This window comes from Equus caballus, chromosome 1, assembly GCF_041296265.1.
Source record: "Equus caballus isolate H_3958 breed thoroughbred chromosome 1, TB-T2T, whole genome shotgun sequence".
Taxonomy (NCBI): domain Eukaryota; kingdom Metazoa; phylum Chordata; class Mammalia; order Perissodactyla; family Equidae; genus Equus; species Equus caballus.
Genome location: NC_091684.1, coordinates 29,846,240 through 29,866,029, shown reverse-complemented (window position 1 = coordinate 29,866,029; position 19,790 = coordinate 29,846,240). Strand labels below are relative to the sequence as shown.

At 47.8% G+C, this 19,790-nt stretch overlaps 1 long non-coding RNA gene across 1 annotated transcript; it reads right to left on the bottom strand.

The window, feature by feature from the left end:
* Positions 1–2,188: 2,188 nt before the first annotated feature.
* On the bottom strand, positions 2,189–17,501 carry LOC138915664 (uncharacterized). The gene is made up of 2 exons (XR_011421751.1): positions 17,337–17,501; positions 2,189–2,631 (listed from the first exon to the last, which is right to left on the bottom strand). It is a non-coding gene; the product is annotated as an uncharacterized lncRNA (long non-coding RNA).
* Between the last annotated feature and the right edge of the window lie 2,289 nt (positions 17,502–19,790).

Sequence of the window (19,790 nt, the reverse complement as noted above, 5' to 3'; positions counted from 1 at the left end):
AGAAAGAAGGGTTAAATACAACAGTTTGGAAGTAAGAATGGTAGCAAACCGCTCAACATCAACAATGGAAACTATTAGATAATGGAATAATACCTTCAAAACTTTTAGGAAAAATGATTTCAAATCTAGAATGCTATACCCAGCTAAAGTATCAATCAAGTATGAGTCTAAAGTAAAGTGTTTCTTACACTTCCAAAGTCCCCCAAAATTCCCATGCATCCTCTCTTTAAAAATTACTGAAGAATGTTCTCCATCAAAAATGAATGAATAAATCAGGAAAGAGGAATACTTGGGACCCAGTAAGCAAAAGATCTAACACATGAGAGGGATGAGGGGAATTCCCAAAATGATGGAAAAGGAAAATTTCATAACGACAATTGTGCAACATATCCATGGAGTAAATAGTACAGATACGAACAGGAACAGGTACACCACATACAGTTGTGCAGGTTGTTCCCTGACCAAAAGTGTCTAGCTTGGGGGCCATAAATGAGAGCTAAAAATCTATCTTGCACTCTGCTTGCCAAGCCACATTCTTGATGAAAAGTTGCATCAACCCTAGAGGAAGAAGACACTCTTACTAATGGGTCTTCCCAAAGAGAGCACCATTCTGTAATTTGTTATCCCAGGAAGTTCCTTTTTTACAATCCATCTGTTCAGAGGGGGTGCCTTTTTAAAAAAATTTACTCTAAATGGTCATTTGTGTTAGCAATGACCTTGAATGCAAAAATTGTAGGTCCAGAAAGGATACTACCAACAAAAATATGGTAACAATAGATTACAAAACATGCTTGACAAAAATAAAATGTTTCATATTTCTATTGGGAATTTGGACATGAATTAGTAATAAATAACTAGAAAATTTAGCAAACAACCAAAAAAAAACCTGAGGCAATTATTAACTTCAAGAAAAACAAAAAGTTATATAAGAAATAAAATGTGATGAAAGTCACAACATGACTCAGCTGTAAAAAAAAAAAAAAAGAGAGAGAGAGAGGAAAAGAAATATTTACATATTTATATACACAGACACAGACTATTGATTTTACTCCAAATTGTGATATAAGTGTATTGAGAGAATGAACAAAGGTAAAGTGAATATAGATGATGGTATAAGAAAGCTCAGTCCTCATCTTCCATAATAGTCAATAGATAATATCTAAAAAATGAAAAGTCAAAAATAGCAACACAAACATGATATTTCAATGGAAATAGGGAAGTAAATATCAGAAGATACAGCTAAACAATTTTAAAATGGTAGCCTATGAGAAGCTAGTAGGGAATAGCTATAACCTTGTGTTAGTTTGCTCTTTGAGCTATGTAAATAACTATTTTAATGAAAATTTCAAAGATACATAAAAATAGAGAGAATAGTACAATGAACTCCCACATTCTAATCACTCAGTTAGCCATTAGCAAGATTTTGTTATGCTTGCTTCATAAGCATATTAGTTTTAAATTTTCAGAATTAAAAAAAATATATAAATTCACACAACAAATGAATAATGTGGCTACCTTTGAGGCACACAAGGATGGAAGGACTTTTTTCTTTTAAACAGTTTTATTTTTTATTTTTATCTTATAAATTCTTCTGCCATGCACTGTTCTAACTATCTTACATTCATTTAATCCTCATAACAATTTGAGGTGGATACTAGTATCAGCCCCATTTGACAGAAGAGAGTTGACAATCATTTGAAGTTTTTTCGTTGAGCAGGTGTTCCTTTTTAAACAATCATTTTGAAAAATAATAGGCCATAGAAACCTATTCTCCTTCTCATATGACAACCATTTGGTTATTTGAATTCTTTTCTTCTCCGGTATAAAAAGTCCTGGTTCTTCCAATGATGCCTCAAAGGTAGAACTATTATACATTGCAGTTGTTAATAACACTTTCTGTCACTCTCAGATGTGTCCCAGTTTAGGTAATAAATTTTATGGTCACTCTACTCATAGGACTTAGTGTTTAGATCCTTTACCATGGGGGTGGCCCTCCCCTGGACATTACTCTTAAGAAGGGTTCTCAGCCCTGAACGCAGCAAAATACGGAACCTAGTGGGACCGTTGACCTTCCGTATTCCAAGCTTTCTGCGTCTACTAAGGCAGCTCGGGAGCCTGGGAGTCATCAGACTTCTGGCTGTGCCACACAATTGATTCACAATGAATTAGCTGTCAAATAAACTTGGTCTTTTTCAAGGGTTTCATTCTTAAACCAGGGCTTTCAGCCCCATATTTGTGCTTCTAATCTTTTCAACTTGCCTGCAGGACTCCGCATCCGCCTTCCTCCAAATGTCATTCGTTCATATAGGGTCATCGTTCCAGCCTGTCAAGATCATTTCGAACATCAATTCTGTCATCCAACCTATTAATGATCCTGTTCCTCTTTGTGTCATCTGGAAGTGTGATGAGCTGGACACCTACATCTTCATCTGAGCCACTGATGGAGACATCACATGACCAGGACTGAATCACAGGCCCAAAGACCTCTGGCTGGGAAGACACAAACTCTATCGTCATCATACCTCATTGGGTACAGTGAGTCACCAGTTAGGAATCCTCCAAGTAGGTCCATCACGCAGCCCACATTTCTTCATTGTTTCCACAAGGATAATATGACAAACCTCTTCATGCCTTGTTAAAAGCAAAAGAGAGTATCTTTAGCATTCCCCTAACCTCCTCATGCAGTATCCTTATCTACAAAAGAAGCATGATATTCTGCCCTTTGGTATGTGTTCTTAGAGAGCTCACGCTGGCTTCAGCCAAAAGTCAGACATGTTCTTGCTAAGCATTGCCAGACCCCATATATAATAATCATTTCTAGAATTTTGCCGGAAATCAATGTCAATCTTGACAATCTTTAATTTCCACATCCATTGTCTACTCCTTGCTGAGTATAACAGCAGTACTTGTCCATTTCCACCCCATAGCACCCATCCCATCCTCCATGATTCCCCAAAGGTCACTGAAAGCAGATTTCTGATCACATATGATCTTGACACCCATCTGGACCTGGAGAATTTTTTTTTTTTTTTTTAGGAAGATTAGCCCTGAGCTAACATCTGCTGCCAATCCTTCTCTTTTTGCCAAGGAAGACTGGTCCTGAGCTCACATCCATGCCCATCTTCCACTACTTTCTATGTGGGACGCCTACCACAGCATGGATTGCCAAGCAGTGCCATGTCCACACCCAGGATCCAAGCCGGCCAACCCCAGGCTGCCGAAGCAGAACATGCGCACTTAACTGCTGCTCCACCGGGCTGGCCCCTGGACCTGGACATTTTTATCATGACTTTTTCTAACTGTTTCTGATTTGAAGTCATTTTCCTCAACCCTCTGGAAAGAAGGAAGAAGAAAGGCAGCAGCTCTCTGTCTTTGGTTAATATCACACTGTGACTTTCTACCCCAAAGGCTGTCCTGGGTATTAAACACATTTTATTTATTTATTTACTTATTAACACATTCATTCATTCATTCATCCATTCATGTTTAATCACACAATTAATACATACTCATTAAAATGTAAATATTACAGATAATCTAAATTTGTCATTGACCAGTCCTTCTAATTCTAGTCTATTCTTTATTGTTACTAGCTTGGTGTATATTCTTCTACGCATTTACACTTATATATGTACATAAAAACCATATGCTTTGGTTTTTTGTTTAACTGTGTTGGCAGATCCTGTAGAACACATTCCTCCATTAACATTTTCCTCACAGAACACCTCTAGGTTTTTGGTACCCAAACTTTATAGAACACACATATCTCACAATGTTTTTCAGTTGTTGTTTATACACAGAAAATACATACAGTATTTGCATCCCCAAAACTCAATATGGCATTCGAAACAGAATGATGTACAGGAAAAATTCCAAGTTACACCTCAGATAGAATGGATAGGATGTCAGAATCATGGGTAGATGTTTTGAAAAGTGTCACCAAAGGGGATGTGAGCCAGGAGTGTGGCTGACGCTGAGACGCCTTATTATTGCTCACAAAGCAACCATTTGTTACAACTGTATTCATTGTTTGGTAACCAGGAAGCAATGTTCTGAACATTTTACATCATAATTTTGTTTTTTATATAGGTATTTTATTGGGATTTAGTTACATTTTAGGAAATCTCTTGAGGGATTCAAGTTGACACATGACTTCTTACCATTTTTTCCCATTTGAAATAATGGAAAACAGGCTCCGACTTTGTGTTTTCACACAGAACGTTTGATTTGAAGAAATGGATTTCTGACATTGAGAGAAAAGGCCTGTCCATCAACAGATGAATGGATAAACAAAATGTGGTCTATACATATGATGGAATATTATTCAGTCATAAAAAGGAATAAAGTGCTGATACGTGCTACCACATGGATGAATCCTGAAAGCATTACGCTCAGTGAAAGAAGCCAGACCCCAAAAGACAGATACTGTATGATTCCATTTACATCTTTTGGCAAATTCATAGAGACAGAGAGTAGATTGGAGGTTACCAGGAGCTTACGGGAGAGGGGATGGTGAGTCATCGCCTAACGGGTACAGAGTTACCGTTTGGGATAATGAGAAAATTTTAAAAAGAGATAGTGGTGACGGCTGCACAACGCTGTGACTATAATTAATGCCACTGAACTGTACACTTTAAAATGGTGAAAATGGCAAATTTTATGTTGTGTATATTTTACCACAATAAAAAAGGAAAGATTCTATGTATTTAAAAAAACTCTTTTTAGCACTGAAATTCTTACTTACGTTGAGTCCTACAAAGATTAACATACCTATGGAGAAATTTGAGGAGAATCTTCTTTTTACCTTATTAAATTTTTTATTTTCCTTAGAAAAAAAAGAAGTAAGATGCCTATATATATACAAATCACAAATGTTTTGTCCTGTAATTTGTTTCTCTCATTCAACAAGATACGTGGAGAGCCCCCATGTTGGTACCCGGCAGCGCCCCACTCTGTGAGTGCTGCCGAGTCCTCTACAAGATGGATGCACATGGGCTTATTTAGCCATTGCTCTGCCAGGCAGTTTTTTACTGGCGTCCATTCTTTTTTAGCTCTAACCTATCAGGTGCTTCTCACAGTTTGTTGCCAATCTGGTATCCCTCCCTGGTCACGCTTCCTTCCTCCCATGGTCTGTGCAAGGCCCGGTCAAGACGGCCTTGTTAGAGACCTTCTCAGGTAGTCACATTGGTACTCTCCCATGCCTCTCTTGGAGTAAGAGATATATGCTTGGGGATAGTCCTTGCATTATTGAGTAAGAGCAAAAAGCATCCACCGTCCATCGGTAAGCGATTATTCAGTACAGTTATCCTTACAGATTACTATGCAACCATTAGCAACATTGCTACAGATTATAGAACTATATTTATTGACATGAAAAAATTGTCTACAATACATTGTTAAGTGAAAAAGTTTTCAAAACTATATGTATTATATATTACCATTTTTGTAAAAAAAAGATTGATTATGTACATTAAAGTGAAGTCTGGAAGGCTACACACCAACAGGTAAACAGTGCTGATCCGGGCGATAGGATGACAGGTGATGTTTTATTTTGCACACCTGAATTTTCCAGGTTTTTTCCAATTAACATTCATAACTCGTGTAATGAGGGAAAAGAGGTTTTTCTTTAAAGTCAAGATTGATGTCCCTGACTCTGGGAATTGCACGGAGCTGTTTTAGAGCACAAATAACATTCCTCACGCTCTTCTGTCTTTCTCCCTGAGAGTTTTGGCCTACACTGTAAGGAAGAGGAAGGGGAGGGAAAAAGAGGTGGGGCCACCATCTCCATCATTGCATTTAATCTCCACAACAACAGAGGGGGAGTAGATATTATTAGCCCCCTTTTCAAATTAAAAAACTGAGGCTCTAAAATGATAGGCAAACACCTTCAACCAGGCAGGTAATAAATTACTAAAGCAAAATTCAAAGCCAGGTCTGCCTGACCCCAAAGTTCTCTCTCTCTCTCTCTCTCACACACACACACTCACACGCGCGCACACACACACACATTCTCTCTCTCTCTAGAAGTACGTCAGAGTTCTTGCTTAAAGTTTTCCACCAAATCACCCTCTCTTCTCCACCCCTTCGCATCAAACGTCTGGTGGCAGAGAGAGTCTGGAAGATGGGCACATGGGGGCAGTAACACACACTAATGTCCCTCACATTTTGCCCAATAGCACCCTGGTTGTCCCGCTCTACCATAACTATCCTCCTCATTTCTGTCAGAGGAGCTGTTTACTCTCTCAATGACTGACTCTATACTGAGCACCTTCGATGTCTCAGACGGAGAGACAGGCCCTGGAGATTCAGTGATGAACAGGACAAACGTGGTTCTTGCCCTCTTGGAGTTTACATTCTGGCTGGAAAATGCATTAATAACATTGCGCAAGCACCAAATAGAGAACATCCACGCACAGGAAGAAACAGCAGAGGTTCACCAAGAACCAGTAGTCAAAATGGAGAAAGGAAAGGAAAGAGTAGATGACGTAAGCCTGAAAGAAAATTTCTAGAGCTCGGTCCCATAACTTCATCCTTGGCCCTTCCTGTTCCTTTTTGTTAATGACCTCCTGGTTCATCAGATTAGCAGAAGATATAAAATATTAAAAGTAGGAGGACAAAATTAAGGCCTCAAAGACAACTTGGAATAATGGGTCAAAATTAACATAATGTAATTGAAGGGATAAACGTGAAGTCCTGAATTTGTGTTACAAATCAATTGCCCCAGTGCACTGTGAGCCGGTCCAGGTCATGTGAGAAAAAGCAGGGAGTTTTTTTTGCTCATGACCTTAACGTGGGTCCGCAAAGCCAACCAACTATTAAAAAGCTAGCATGTAGGTGTGGGCAGCCCTGATGGAGTCCAGCGGAGGCTGGAAAGACACTCCCACTGTCCTCGGGGCTGCTCTGAGAGAGCACTCCACCCACCCAGCCTCCGGAGCAGGGGTGGGGTGTCAGGTGAAGAGGTGTCAATAACGACATGCTGCATCTCTGCATCATCACGTATCAGGGCTGACCACCTGCTCCATCCCCCTCTCAGAGTAGCCAACTGAGGCCCAGGGAGGGGAAGGGGTCTGCCTAGTGGGGTCAGCAAGTTCGCAGCAGAACTAGGACAACTCTTGACTATCTTGAATGAACGAATGAATGAATGAGTGGATGGATGACATCCATAGATAAAGATAAAGTACATGGAGGGGCAGCAGATGAAATTAGGAACATCCATTTCATCTTCTTTGAGGCGTCAGAGGAATTAATCAAAGTGATAAGTCTTCCCATTGATTTATGCACAGATCCTTTGTGCTGAGTACATGAGTGCCAATGTGTATGCCCACTCCATGCCCCTAAAGGTTCTGCCTTGACCTCCCACATGCTGGCCTCTCTGCCCCACACGAGTGCTGGAGGCCGTGGGGAAGGCACTACTCGGCCCTGCCCTCATCCAACTCCCTGGGTTTTCTTTCTCTTTTCAAGACCCCTCCTCCAGGAAGCCCTCCTGAACTGGCCTCCCGCCCAGTCAGAGAGCCCTGACAGCTGCAGCAGCCCCTGCTCAAGGTAGTCATCCTAAATTGTCCTAAGGGAGCAGGAGCCTAGAGAAAGCCCCTGTCCTCTACCTTTGCACCCTCTGTCTCCCCATATGCTTCTGTGCCCTGGCCCCTCATCCTCTCACCCTTGCCGAGGCCCCATCCTCAGACCCATGTCTCCCTCAGACCCCAGACCCCCGGTTCCCTTTCCCTCCTCCTGTACCCTCCCCCGAGATTCTCTGTCATTATCTCTGGAAAGTGAGGCTTGTGCATCATCATTAATGGGCTAAACAGCAGGGTCAGCGAGGCAGGTAGCAGTAAACGCAGCAATTACGGCCGCGCCTCCATCCGAGCGCCTTCGCTCCCAATCCATCTCCCCTCATCACCAGGTGGTGCTGAGCCGGCCCTGCCTTCATTACATTAATCAGGTTAATTCCAAGTTAGAGTCCACATTCTAATCAAAAGGCAGTCAACAGGGGTGGGGTGCCAGGGGAAGAGGGAAGAGCTGTCCTCCCAAGGAATGGGGGTTGACAAACAGGGCCCCGGTCTGGACACCTGACAGCCTGGCTTCCAGGGGCTGCTCCCACTCTGTGTCTGGGCCTTGCTCCTGAGACCTCTTTTGCATTCTGGATTCAAGCCAGGGTTGAGGCTCTGGATATATAATTAGAAGCAAGGGAGAGTCTCTTTTCTTGTCTCTCTAAACAGGCCAAACATGCCATCATGGACTGTTGGCAAGGTTGCACACTGGCAACTCTAGGAGAGCACCATATTCATATTAAAGTCTAACAAATGAGGCCCTTAGAGCTGTGCAATATACAACTTGCACAACAGTACAGAGCGAACCTGCAGGCCTCCTCCCAAGAAACCAGGGGACTAGGGAATATGGGGACAGTGGAGTAGGCGAGCAGAGGCCACAGAGCAAACACTGGAACTCAAAGATCAACAGATCCAACCTCCTCCGCAAGAGCGACTCCATCAGCCCCAACATGCTGGCATGTCCCCTGGGTTCTGTCCTCACCCTCTGCTAGATAAGCTCATCTGCTTCCACAGCTTCAAATATCACCACATTGATGAAGACCCCTTCTCAAAAATCTTTCTCCCCCGGCTTCCTATTCCATGTGAGCAGCTCCACATGGAAGTCGCTCCAGGCACACAAAGAGCGTGGTTGAAACAGCTCACAAGCTTCTCTCCCAAATTCACTTCTCCTCCCTTTCTCAAGGAATCCTTCCTATCTGGCGCAAGCTAGAAATCTTGGAAGTCACTTGAGAGTCCTCTTTCTGGGACCCTTTATTAGTTTTCTATAATTACTATAGAAATTGCTGTAAAAAATTACCACAAACTTAGTGGCTTAAAACAACACAGATTTATTACCTTTCAATTATGGAGGTCAGAAGCCTAAAATGGGTCTCACTGAGTTCAAATCAAGGTGTTGGCAGGGCTGGTTCCCTCCGGGGGCTCCCAGAGGAGAATCTGTCTCCTTGCCTTTTCCAGCTTCTGGAGGCTGCCTGCCTGCCTTGGCTCGTGGCCCCTTTCTCCATCTTCAGAACCGGTGACATAGTATCTTCAAATCTCTCTCTGACCCTGACCCTCCCCTTTCATTTATATAGACCCTTGAGAGTGCATTGGGCCCACACAAATAAGCCAGGATAATCTCCTGCACCTGATTAGCGGCCTTAACTCCATCTGCAAATTTAATTCCCCCTTGCCACGTAACATAACATATTCACAGGTTTGTGGGATTAGGATATGGCTGTTGAGGGGCCATTATTCTGCCTACCACAAACCCCAAGTGCCCCATTGATCTTCAAGTCCTATCAATTCTGCACCTCCAAGATGACCCTTCTTTCTATCAGTTCCTATATTTTTGATCTTGGATTGGTTGGACATTGCAATCACCTTCTAACTGGTATCTCTACCTCCAACCTCTCCCTCTCCAATCCTTCTCCCGAGTATAGAAGATGCTTTTATTGTTCTGAGCATCTCTTTCCCTCTTCCCTCTTCCCACTTCCAATTTCAGGGCAGCTAGCCTGAGAAAGGGGATGTGATGCCCCAGGGGCAACCTTCAACCAATGGGGGCCCTCGTCAGTAGATAAATGCCCAGCTTCCTGTCCTTTCAAGGGACAATTCTGAGGTACATTCTACACGATCCTGAGAGGGTCCCCAAGGATTGAGCACCAGTTACCCACAGTGGCAACTAGCTTTCCTCTCTGTTCCACTCTCCCCACTCCCTCACGGCTGGGATCACCTTCCAAATAAACCGCCTTCACCCAAGTCCTTGTCTCAAGCTCTGATTTGGGGGGAAATCAAACTAAGACATTGAGTGATATCTCTAAAATGAAAATCTGAGCAATTCTTCTTCCGTATTAAAGACAGTCAGGAACTCCTGCCCTCAGATTAAAGTACTAACTTGTAGGTTCGTATTCAAAACCCTATATACTCCGACTCACTTCTCCAATCCCATCATCTTCCACATCCATCCATTCATCCTATACACCAGCCACACCAGATCTCACCACAAGCTTTCACATGCCCAAGCCTTTACTCATTCCGAGAGCTCTGAGTTCTAATCCTGCCCCCTGGACACCTCCATATGAATGTTCACAGCAAACCTCAATCTTACAGGTCCAACACGGAACTCGACTTCTCATCAATGTTCTCCTCTCTTCCCTAAGTTTCTCTCGGTTTTCCTCTGTTTTGTCTGATTCTTCATCATTTTTCCCTGATTCCTCTTCCTCCCGTCTCATATGCATGAGTGATCCCCAGGCTTTTGCCCTTGACCCTCTTCTTGATCTCCACATGTTCCCTGGGTAGTCGCATCCATTCTGATGGCATTATTTACTACCTATACAGATTGAGGATTCTTTTATTTTTGTCTCCAGACAGGACCTTTCTGCTGAGCTCCAGACTCATATCCAACCGCCTGCTGGATACTTCACCCTGGATGTCCTATCTCAGCTTAAATTCTACACGTTCAAGGCCTTATCCTCCAAATTGCTCCTCCTCCAATATCTCCCTTTATGGAATCACTTACTACCTAGATGTTCATAAACCTTCAGTACTTTCTGCCCTATCCCCGTCTCCAAATTCTGCCCTTTCTACCCCATCTGTTTTCTCTTCTCTCTTCCCTCAGACAGTCTCCATCTCTCCCCTGGATTTTGCAATGGTCGTAACCGGTTTCCTGCCTCTGCTTTCGCCTTCTGCAGTCCATCCTCCACACAGCCAGAGAGGCCTTTCTAACACACAAGCCTTGCAGGCTTACTTCCCACTCAGTACCCTATAGGAAAAGGCCACATTTTTCAGCATGACTCAAAGTCCTCCCTGATCTGTCTCCCTTCTGAGCAGCCCCAGCTTCCCCTTACGCTCCACATACTGCTCCCTCGGGTTGTAATGCCCTTCCTATACCACAACCTCATCCACCCCTCCTCTACTTGAAAACTTTCTTATCTTTTAAGCCACCTCTTCTGGGAGGCCTTCCAGAACAGTGCTTCCAGAGCAATCCATGCAGTACAGCACTGTGACATTTATTTACTAGTCTGTCTCCTTTGTTAGACTGAATCCTTGAGGGCAGGGACCCCATCTTAGTCATCTTTGCCCCACAGCACTGTGTCTGGCTCATAGCAGGAGTTTACTCAGTGCTTGCTGAACAAATGAACTAATAGATGTGCAGTTTCACACACAGCGAAATTCTTACCTACATAATGACACTCACAGTCACTGTACTTACGGTTACACAGGCAGACACAGCCATCCTCATTCACACTGTTGTTTCCATGTACAAGGAGTCTTCAACAGTCAATCACATACCCTGGCCATCACTGACCTACAGCCAAATACCAACATTCACCCACAGACCCACCTCCACGTCAACCAAGTCACTCATAGTCACACCCACGCAAACGCGCATAGTCACAAATACTTCCACACGGTCATACACACAAATTCACATAGAGTCACACACACATAGCTCCAAACACCTCGAGGGCACACTTCATCTCCAATTGTGAGCAAATGCTGTTGGTTTTCGTTAATCTGCAGACTCTGTGTTTGCCAGTCTCTCTGGCTCCCCCTCTCCCTCTTCCCCACTCTGTCTCTTTCTGCTCGGAGGCAGGTGAGCGCATCAATTTTCTCCTCGTCTGTGGCAGTTAAATTAAATGGAATCGGCCTGATTGCTGAAAATCAAAGGGAAGGCTGATAAAGCAATTAAATCCCTCTAATTCCTCGTCCTGAAAGGTGCAGCGGCTCTGAAGCTAATTAACTTCATAATGAAAATCCTTCTTCACCCTTTTAGGCTCTTCTCCCCGGGTCTCCTCTCCGCTCCTTCTCTCCTTCTGGGGAGAAGCTGGTTACTGAGGAAGAGCTGGATCAGCAGCATTTAAAGTCGGAACTCTGGAGAGGTCTCAGGGGCTCTTTGCTGTGCTCCCAAATCCAGCTCCCTCCTCACCCCTTCCCAACTCACCTGCCCACCTTCAACACCCAGCCCCCTTTCTCCTACACTTAGTTGCCTGCTGACCTCTCAACTTTGCATTTCTAACATCCATTCCTACCCCAAACACCCAACACTATGCCAACACCACCCCAACCTCCAACACCATCCCCGCCTCTAACATCAGACCTACCCCCAGACCCAGCCCTACCTCAACTACCACCCCATCTCCAGCACCCACCCATTCCACCGCTAGCACTCAGCCTAGCTTCACCTGCACATCAGCCCTCCCAGCACCAGCTCTGTCTCTAATACCAGCCCTACTCAACACTCAGCCCCACCTCCAACTCCAGCCCTCTCTCAACACCAGCCTCTCTCCAGTGCACAACCTATAATTTTGAGCACCTAGTACATGCCCAGAACTATACTAGGCACAGGGGCTATAGAGACGAACAAAAAAGCAAGCCCTGCCCTAAGGAGTCTCCTTATCTAGAGGAAGAGACAGACAAGCAAAAATACAATCACCATATGAGCTAATGAGGCCTTCCTAAAGAGAGCCCATGACAGGGGCCCCCAAGGAGCTCTGGCAGACTAGAGAAGGCTCACAGATGGGAGACACTTGAGCTAGGCCATTAAGAGTTAGCTGGGCTGGCTGGATGGGAGAGGGAGATGGTGTCAGGAGAAAGAGCATGTACAAGGCTTGGAGGTAGGAGACAGCAAAAGTTGATCGGGGACTGGCAGTTAATTTGGAAAGAGCCACCTGGGCATCTGGGAAGCTTGGCTGGTGACAAGGCTGGGTAACGGGGCACAGGCTAGATCTCGAAGGGCTTTGAAAACCATAGCAAGGAGTCTAGGTTTCTTTCAAACAACATTAGGAGCTAAAGAAGGATTTACATGTCGGATAGAACCAGAGTCTGTCAGACTTGTCTTCCACTACCCGACATGTAGTGGACACAGGGAGCCTGGCTGCCTCACACGCATGTGTGTCTGTGGGCACAATGGCGGGGAGCTGGCCTAGAGAATGGGGACCACAGGAGACTTCCAGTCAAAGCTGATCTAAGAAGGTAATGGAGCAAGTGTATTGGATGGTCTTCCACGATTTGAGAGAGACAAGAGACCCTAGTTCTGTGACTGTCCCTCTTCCAGCCCTGCGATGCTGGCGAACCACCACCTTCCTCTCTTCTCCCTCTGGGAAGTTCGTTCACTCTCCTGACTTCAGATACCACCTCTTCATTGAAGGCTGTGAGCCCACAAGGAAAGGGTGCAGCCCGTCTCATTCACCATAACATCCCCAGCCCAATCTACCACAAATGCTCAGTAAATATTTGTTGACTAATACATAGAAATGAATAACGATTTCCAAATTTACATGCCCAAGCTCTAGACCCTTGTATTCCACTGTTAACTGAACATTTCCACTTGGATATTTCCATCTCACACTCAACGTGTCCAAAACCAAACTCAGTCCTTGGCCTGCTCCATCCCTATCCGGCTCCTCATCTGAGTTTCCCATCTTAGTGAATGGCACCACAAGCCACAGTAGTGACCAAGCAACAGGCATAGGCTTCACTCTTGGCTCCTCCTTCTCTCCCACCCCTACCCCCACATTGAATCATTCTCCAATCCTATTCATTCTGCCTTCTCGATGGTTTCCCCTCCCTCCTCCCGCACTCCCTCCACCCCAGTTGTCACCGCTCACTGTCTCTCAGACTGCCGCACTGGTTTCCTAACTGGTCTCCCCTCTTTGAGTCTCAACGATCTCCAATCCATCGTCTAGAATAATTATTCTAAAATGGAAAACTGGATCACACCATTCGCCTGCTCACTATCCTCCAGGGTGGCTTCTCATTGCCTATAGAACAAGGGTCAAACCCCTCCGCCAGAATAAGGCACCTCCAGGCTTCAGTCACAGCCACCAAACATCCCAACTTCATGTCAGGGTGCCTTGACTCATGCCCTGACCCCTGCTGGGAATGACCGTCTCTAATACCCACTCCCCAGCTTCCTCATCACCACATCACTCACTTGTTAAAACTCCACGCATCTCTCAAGACTCCCCGCAATTTTCTTTAAAGACTCTATTTTGTTTCTGTTTTCCTTTGAGCTTTTCTGTGCCTTCTCAAGATTCTGCATTGAGCAAGTATTATTTTTGTAAGTAGAAAAAGAAAATGTTTCTAATGCAGCTGAGAATTCCCTCGTCTATAAAGCTTCTCCCCAGGCTTCCGCACTCCCACCCATAGAATTCAGCCTGCTGTGGGCCTCCCTGGTTCCTCTCTCCCACCCCCAGAACACCAGCATTCTTATCTGTTTGCACACTGTCTCCCTCGAGGGAAGGAGGGAGGCCCTCGAGGGCAGGGTCTATGAGCATCTTGCTCATGTTGGTCAGCACAGTGCTTGGCAGATCACATGTGTCCCATGATTATTGAATGAATGAATGACCAAATGGCCTGAGAAGGAGTTGAGGGTTTGGTCCAACCACAGCAGTGAGTGGGGAGTAAGGGTATTGGGAGCACTTGATCTGGCAGACGTGAAGAGCAGCCAGCATGCCCACGTCTGCCTTAGGGCCCTGTCACAGAACCAAGCACCCACCACCACCAGGACCCCTGTCTCCTTGCCATGAGGGGGAAGGGTGGTAACAGAACTTCCCGAGTGGAGAGGACCACCCTCGGGGCCCAGGCCTCAGCCCCAGTCCCACCCTGATCTCCACTTTCCGAGACCCTCAGAGGTGTGGCCAGAGGCACAAGGAGAGATGAGTGGTGGGCAGAGAGGAGCAGGAATGTGGCAGAAAGGGAGAGACAGGGAGAGTGGCAGAGGGAAGGTGGTCCTTATGAAGACACGGGGAGGGACAGAGAGAGGCAGCGGCAGAGACACAGGAAGGGCAGATGGGCAGCAAGACCCAAGCACAGCCCAGGAGCCTCCATGCACACAGAGCCAGGCTGGGGTTGGGGGACAGGGTCCCAGGGAGGGAGGAGAGGAGAGCAGGTTCCCAAGTCCCCACCTCCCCCACCCCATACCCCCACCCCGGGAGGTGCTGCCCCCATCCTGGGCGGGCTCCCTGCCCCATTCCTCAGCCAGCGGGCGGCACCCGGCAGGGGGCAGATGAGGCTGCAACGTGAGTGATGGGCGCTGATTTGGGCCCAGATTTGCGGTGCTTGGAGGGGCTGGCGCAGCTCCGAGACCAGGAGGAGGGGTGCACTGGGCCTCTGCTGCCGGACCGGGGGTGTCGGAGGCGGAATATCTCTCCAAGGAAGCACCTGGCTCTCTTCTCTGAGAGCCCAGCGGAGTTCAGGCGACCAGTGACTCAGGGAGGCAGCCAGGAGACTTGAGAGCGGCACTCTGCGCAGAGCCTGACTTCTATCTGCAGAGAGTGCAGGGCAGGTGCCCTGAAGGGGTAGTCACAGCCCAGCAGGCACTAGGTGTGTGTGTTGATAACCCCCTGGAACTGCCCAGGGCACATGCGCTCGTGCACACACACACACTCCTCATTCCACAGCCCAGCAGTCACACGCAGAACAAACCACTGTGAGGTGGCTAGATGGGCATACTCAGCAGCACTGTTTAAGCACCTACTGTGTGCCACAGCCCGTCTGAACCATTGACACCCTCAGTCACACCCTACACGGCCCCACAGATCAATCGTACACACACAGACATTTCCCCCACAGCCACACGCCCTCACACCTCTGCACCCTCATAATCACAAACTCATGCTCAGTTACTCACACTTCCACAAGTCACAAGTCTCAGCCCAACATAAAACACACTCACTCACAGTCATACTCTCAGTCACAAACGACCACCAGCACACATTTACCCCTCTCCCGCTGCTCAGAGTGAAAGTTAGGTAACCCGCACAGACAGAATTCATCACATAAGGCATCTCACAGTCTCCCAGACACCTCGCTCATACGCACAAGCAGGCAGGCATACATGTATGCACACACATGCACACACACAAATTACTCAGTTTGGTAAAAGCAATGGCAATAACCCTAGAGATTAGGAGCTGGGTGTCTGCATGTTGGTTTTGAAGAGAGAAAAAGACAGTCTCAGGCTACTGGGCTCATGGAGGCAAATCTGTGGCCACAGCCTTAGAAAGTACAGTGAGGTCAGCCACGGGGTCCAGGTCTCTTGGGGACAGTCCTGTCCATCCCAGCTGACTCAGGCTCCGCCCACACTGTCTCCAGACATCCTCCTGTTCCCTGCCAGGGTCCAGGCCCCTTCAGTCCCTACAGTTACCCCCTCCCTGGGCCCCCTCCTGTCAGCTCATTCTCTTTCCATCTGCATCCCTTCTCCTCCCCCTCTCGACACCCCCCATCCCCGCCCCCCCAGCCTCGGTGATAAAAGAGCCAGATTGGAGCGGGTGCCACGCAGCTTCATTCCCCACCATATGGGCCCAAAAGCCAAATCGTCAGCTAAGCGATTAAATCAAGTATGTCGAACAAAATGTTATGAACTGACATTATGGGTATATAATTTTATGCCATTTGTTGCCATCTGTTTATCTAAACAGCCCCCATTCTACACAGACATACAGACTCACACCTTCCCTCCTACCCCCCACCCGTCAGGATCCCCCCCCACCCAACCAGAGCCAAGGGTCAGGGATGAGAATATACATGCCCGGAAGTTGGAGAACAGGGGGCTCCAGGGATCTTGGGGATCGGAAGGAATTGGGGGTCAGGAGTTCCAGAGGGCTGAAGGGTGGGAGAGTAGGGGTAAGGATCGCTCACTGGCTTGGGAGGGGGGCAAGGCCCTTGAGCAGCAGGAGGTTCGGGAGTCAGGAGTCCTGGGCATAACGAGTGTGGCCAGAGCCCCAGTACGGAAGCCGTGGACCAGGGCCAGGGAAGCCTCACTGGCAAGCCTCCAGCCTGGCACGTGGCACATGTGAGTGAGTGTGTGTGCAGGGGCAGGCACGAGAGTGGCAGCTGTGCACATCAGTGGCTGCGGGAGCTATCTCTCTCTCTCTGCCTCGTCTGCCCTGGGGCTGGAGGCTCTCGGGGCCTGGCCAGGAGGGCTGGTTCCTCTTCGGACCACAGGCACAGACCACAGGTCCAGGGGCGTAGGCTGGAGTTTCTCATATCTCCTCCTCAGTATAAGGCCACAGGGCAGGTGTCCTATGAAGCCCAAAGGCTGGGGAGCCTACCTCCTCACACGCCTCCAGCCCCAACAGCTTCAGAGTCTGGAATGGCCTCTCAATCCCAAGCCTGTGGCCTCTGTGAGCTTACGTAGGAGTTCCCAGTCGCAGACCCTCAGAACTCCTACCCGCTTCTGCCTCCCTGCTGCCTGGCCTCTGACCTGCGTCTGTCTATGTCTGTGGTCTCTCTGCCTGTCCCTCCCTTGTCCACCACCTCTGCCTGAAATCTCACCTCTGCCACGGTATCTCTGTGAGTCTCTCTCACCTCTGTGCCAGGCTCTGTCTCTTTCATCTGTCATCTCTTTCTAGCCGCCCCTGGCTGTGTTCTGGCCTCTGACTCTCCTGGAGGTGCAGGCATTGGCCTCAGGGATGTCCAACCAGAGGGGTAGTGGTGCCAGAGAGGGATGCAGGCCACAGCAGGGGTGAGGAGCTGGACAATGACAGAATGGGGCAAAACATTAGACCCCAGGGACTCTGATGGTGGCCAGTTAAGTGATCCTGGGGCATTGAAAGCCTTGGGGCTGTTCAGGGAGCTGGAAGGAGAGTGGCCTGTGGGTCAAGAATTGTGAGGAAGGTGAGGGAAGCCTTATTCCCCTTACCAGGCTAACCCAGAAGGGAGGAAGCCCTGCTGAAGGGTGCGTTGGGCAGAGGGTGGGGAACCTCTCCCAGGGTTTATTAAAACACTACCCCAAACCCAAACTCACACACACAGAAGCAGGTCATGTCCACACTCACTCACACAGATATACATGGCCACACACAAACAGGGTCACAGTGACACTTCCCATATAAACAGTCAAGGTCACTCTCACACATACCCTCACAACCAGGGACAGCATTGTTGGCAAAACAGTAGCTCCACAGCTTGCTGAGCCCCAGGCCAGGCATTCCAACATCCAGCTATTCTCAGGGCTCCCCCAGGTATGTGTGCACAAGAGGGTACCCCAAGTCTGGGTCCGCTGTCCCACACAGCATCACGCAGCCACCTGGAATCGCTCCAGGTCCCTTCCTTATTGCAGGAAGACTTTGAACCATACAGAGAAGAGCCACAGTGAGTGACAGAAACACAAGCAGGGGAGAAAGAAACAGCCAGAAAGACTGAAGAGAAGGCTGAGGCTGAGACAGAGACGGAGAGAGAAGGAGATGAGGACTCAGGGACAGACAGAGACCCCAGTCACAGGACAGAAAGACAAAGAGAAAGACAAAGACAAGAAAGGGACTTGACCAACAGGGAGAGAGCAGGATGGCCAGAAGGGCGCGGGGACGCTGCGGGTGGCCGGGCGGGAGGGGGCGCCCGGGACGCGGAGAGCCGGGAAGGCGCGGGCGGCGGCGGCCGAGGATGGAAAAGCTCATTTTGCTGGTAATTTACTCTCCTGCTTTTGGGCCCCTCCGCCTGCCGCTGCCGCCCGCCCGGGCTGCCTGTTCCAATATTAGATATAAACAAGTAAACTGTGTAATGGATCACATTAAGCAGGCCTTGCGTCTTGAGGCAGGATTTAATTTGCATGGCAGATTAGCTTGTCTTCCCAGCAAGGCACCCCGGGGCACCCCGAGCTGTAATAGGATCCCGCCTCTTAGAGCCCATTAAGGCAATTGAGAGTGCCTCCTAATCTCCCTCCCTGCCCTGCACCAGAATCCCCTCCTGCCAGACTGGGAGGGACTTGTGATGGCCGGACCCCCATCCTCCAACCCCCATCTCAGGCCCCACCCCGCCCCTAACACAGCAACCAAAACCTCATGGGTTGCCCCCTTTCCACCTCTAGCCTCAGCACTCATCCTCAAAAACTTTCCCTCTACACACCCCCCAACTCCGCTTCGGAGCCCCCCAACTGCCTTGAACCCACTTTTTCCCATTCCCCCAAAGTCTCCCCAAACTACAGGCCAGTGTTCTGACCCCATCTTTCTCGATTTCCCACATGGCTGCCTCAAACCCCCCACCAATCAGTTGGCTTCTTAGCTGAGGTCAGAGATCAGAGGATGTTCCATCGCTTCCTTCAGTTTTCCATTTAACACTATCATCAGACTTCCTCTATCCTTAACAATACTGTCTCCAGGATGGGAATCAGAGCAGGACTCCGATCTGTGTGAAGATCAGTGTTCAAGTCGCAATTTGGTTTCAAACTGAGGCTGAGGTAAGTGGTTATAACGACCCTGATTGGTGGGTTGGTTTAAGGTTTCTGAGGGTTATACCTGTTAGGTCACTAATCCTCATAAAAACCCTTTTAAATCAGCCTCACTTTAAGATGGGGAAAGTGAGGCTCAGAGAGAAGAAGTGACTTGCCCAAGGTCAGACAACTGCGAAGTGTCAGCTCCAGGTCTCACCCCAGATCCTCCTAACCCCAGGGCAGTAGCCCTTCTGATATTCCACAGTGCTGGGGTCAGCACCGGGCTCCAGAGAGGGGCAGGGCAGTCTCAGAATTAGGATAGCCATGAATTTCCACCCTCCCACCCCACCACTGGACCAGGGTGGCTGAATGTCCCCACTCGTTTAACAAGAAGTGCTCCTGCTGTGGAGTTACTGAACGCTGGTTAAAAGGACAAAACAGCCAAAGGCTAGCGGCATCGGAAACTAGAGAAATTAGGTGTAGACATGGAGAAGTACTTTCAGTCTGTGGGAACACCAAGCTGGATTTTCCTAGCACTGGAGAGACCCTGAGCTAGATCATGCAGGGCTGGGGAGGGAGCCTATGGAGCCTGCAAGCAGGGAGGTGGGGCTGGG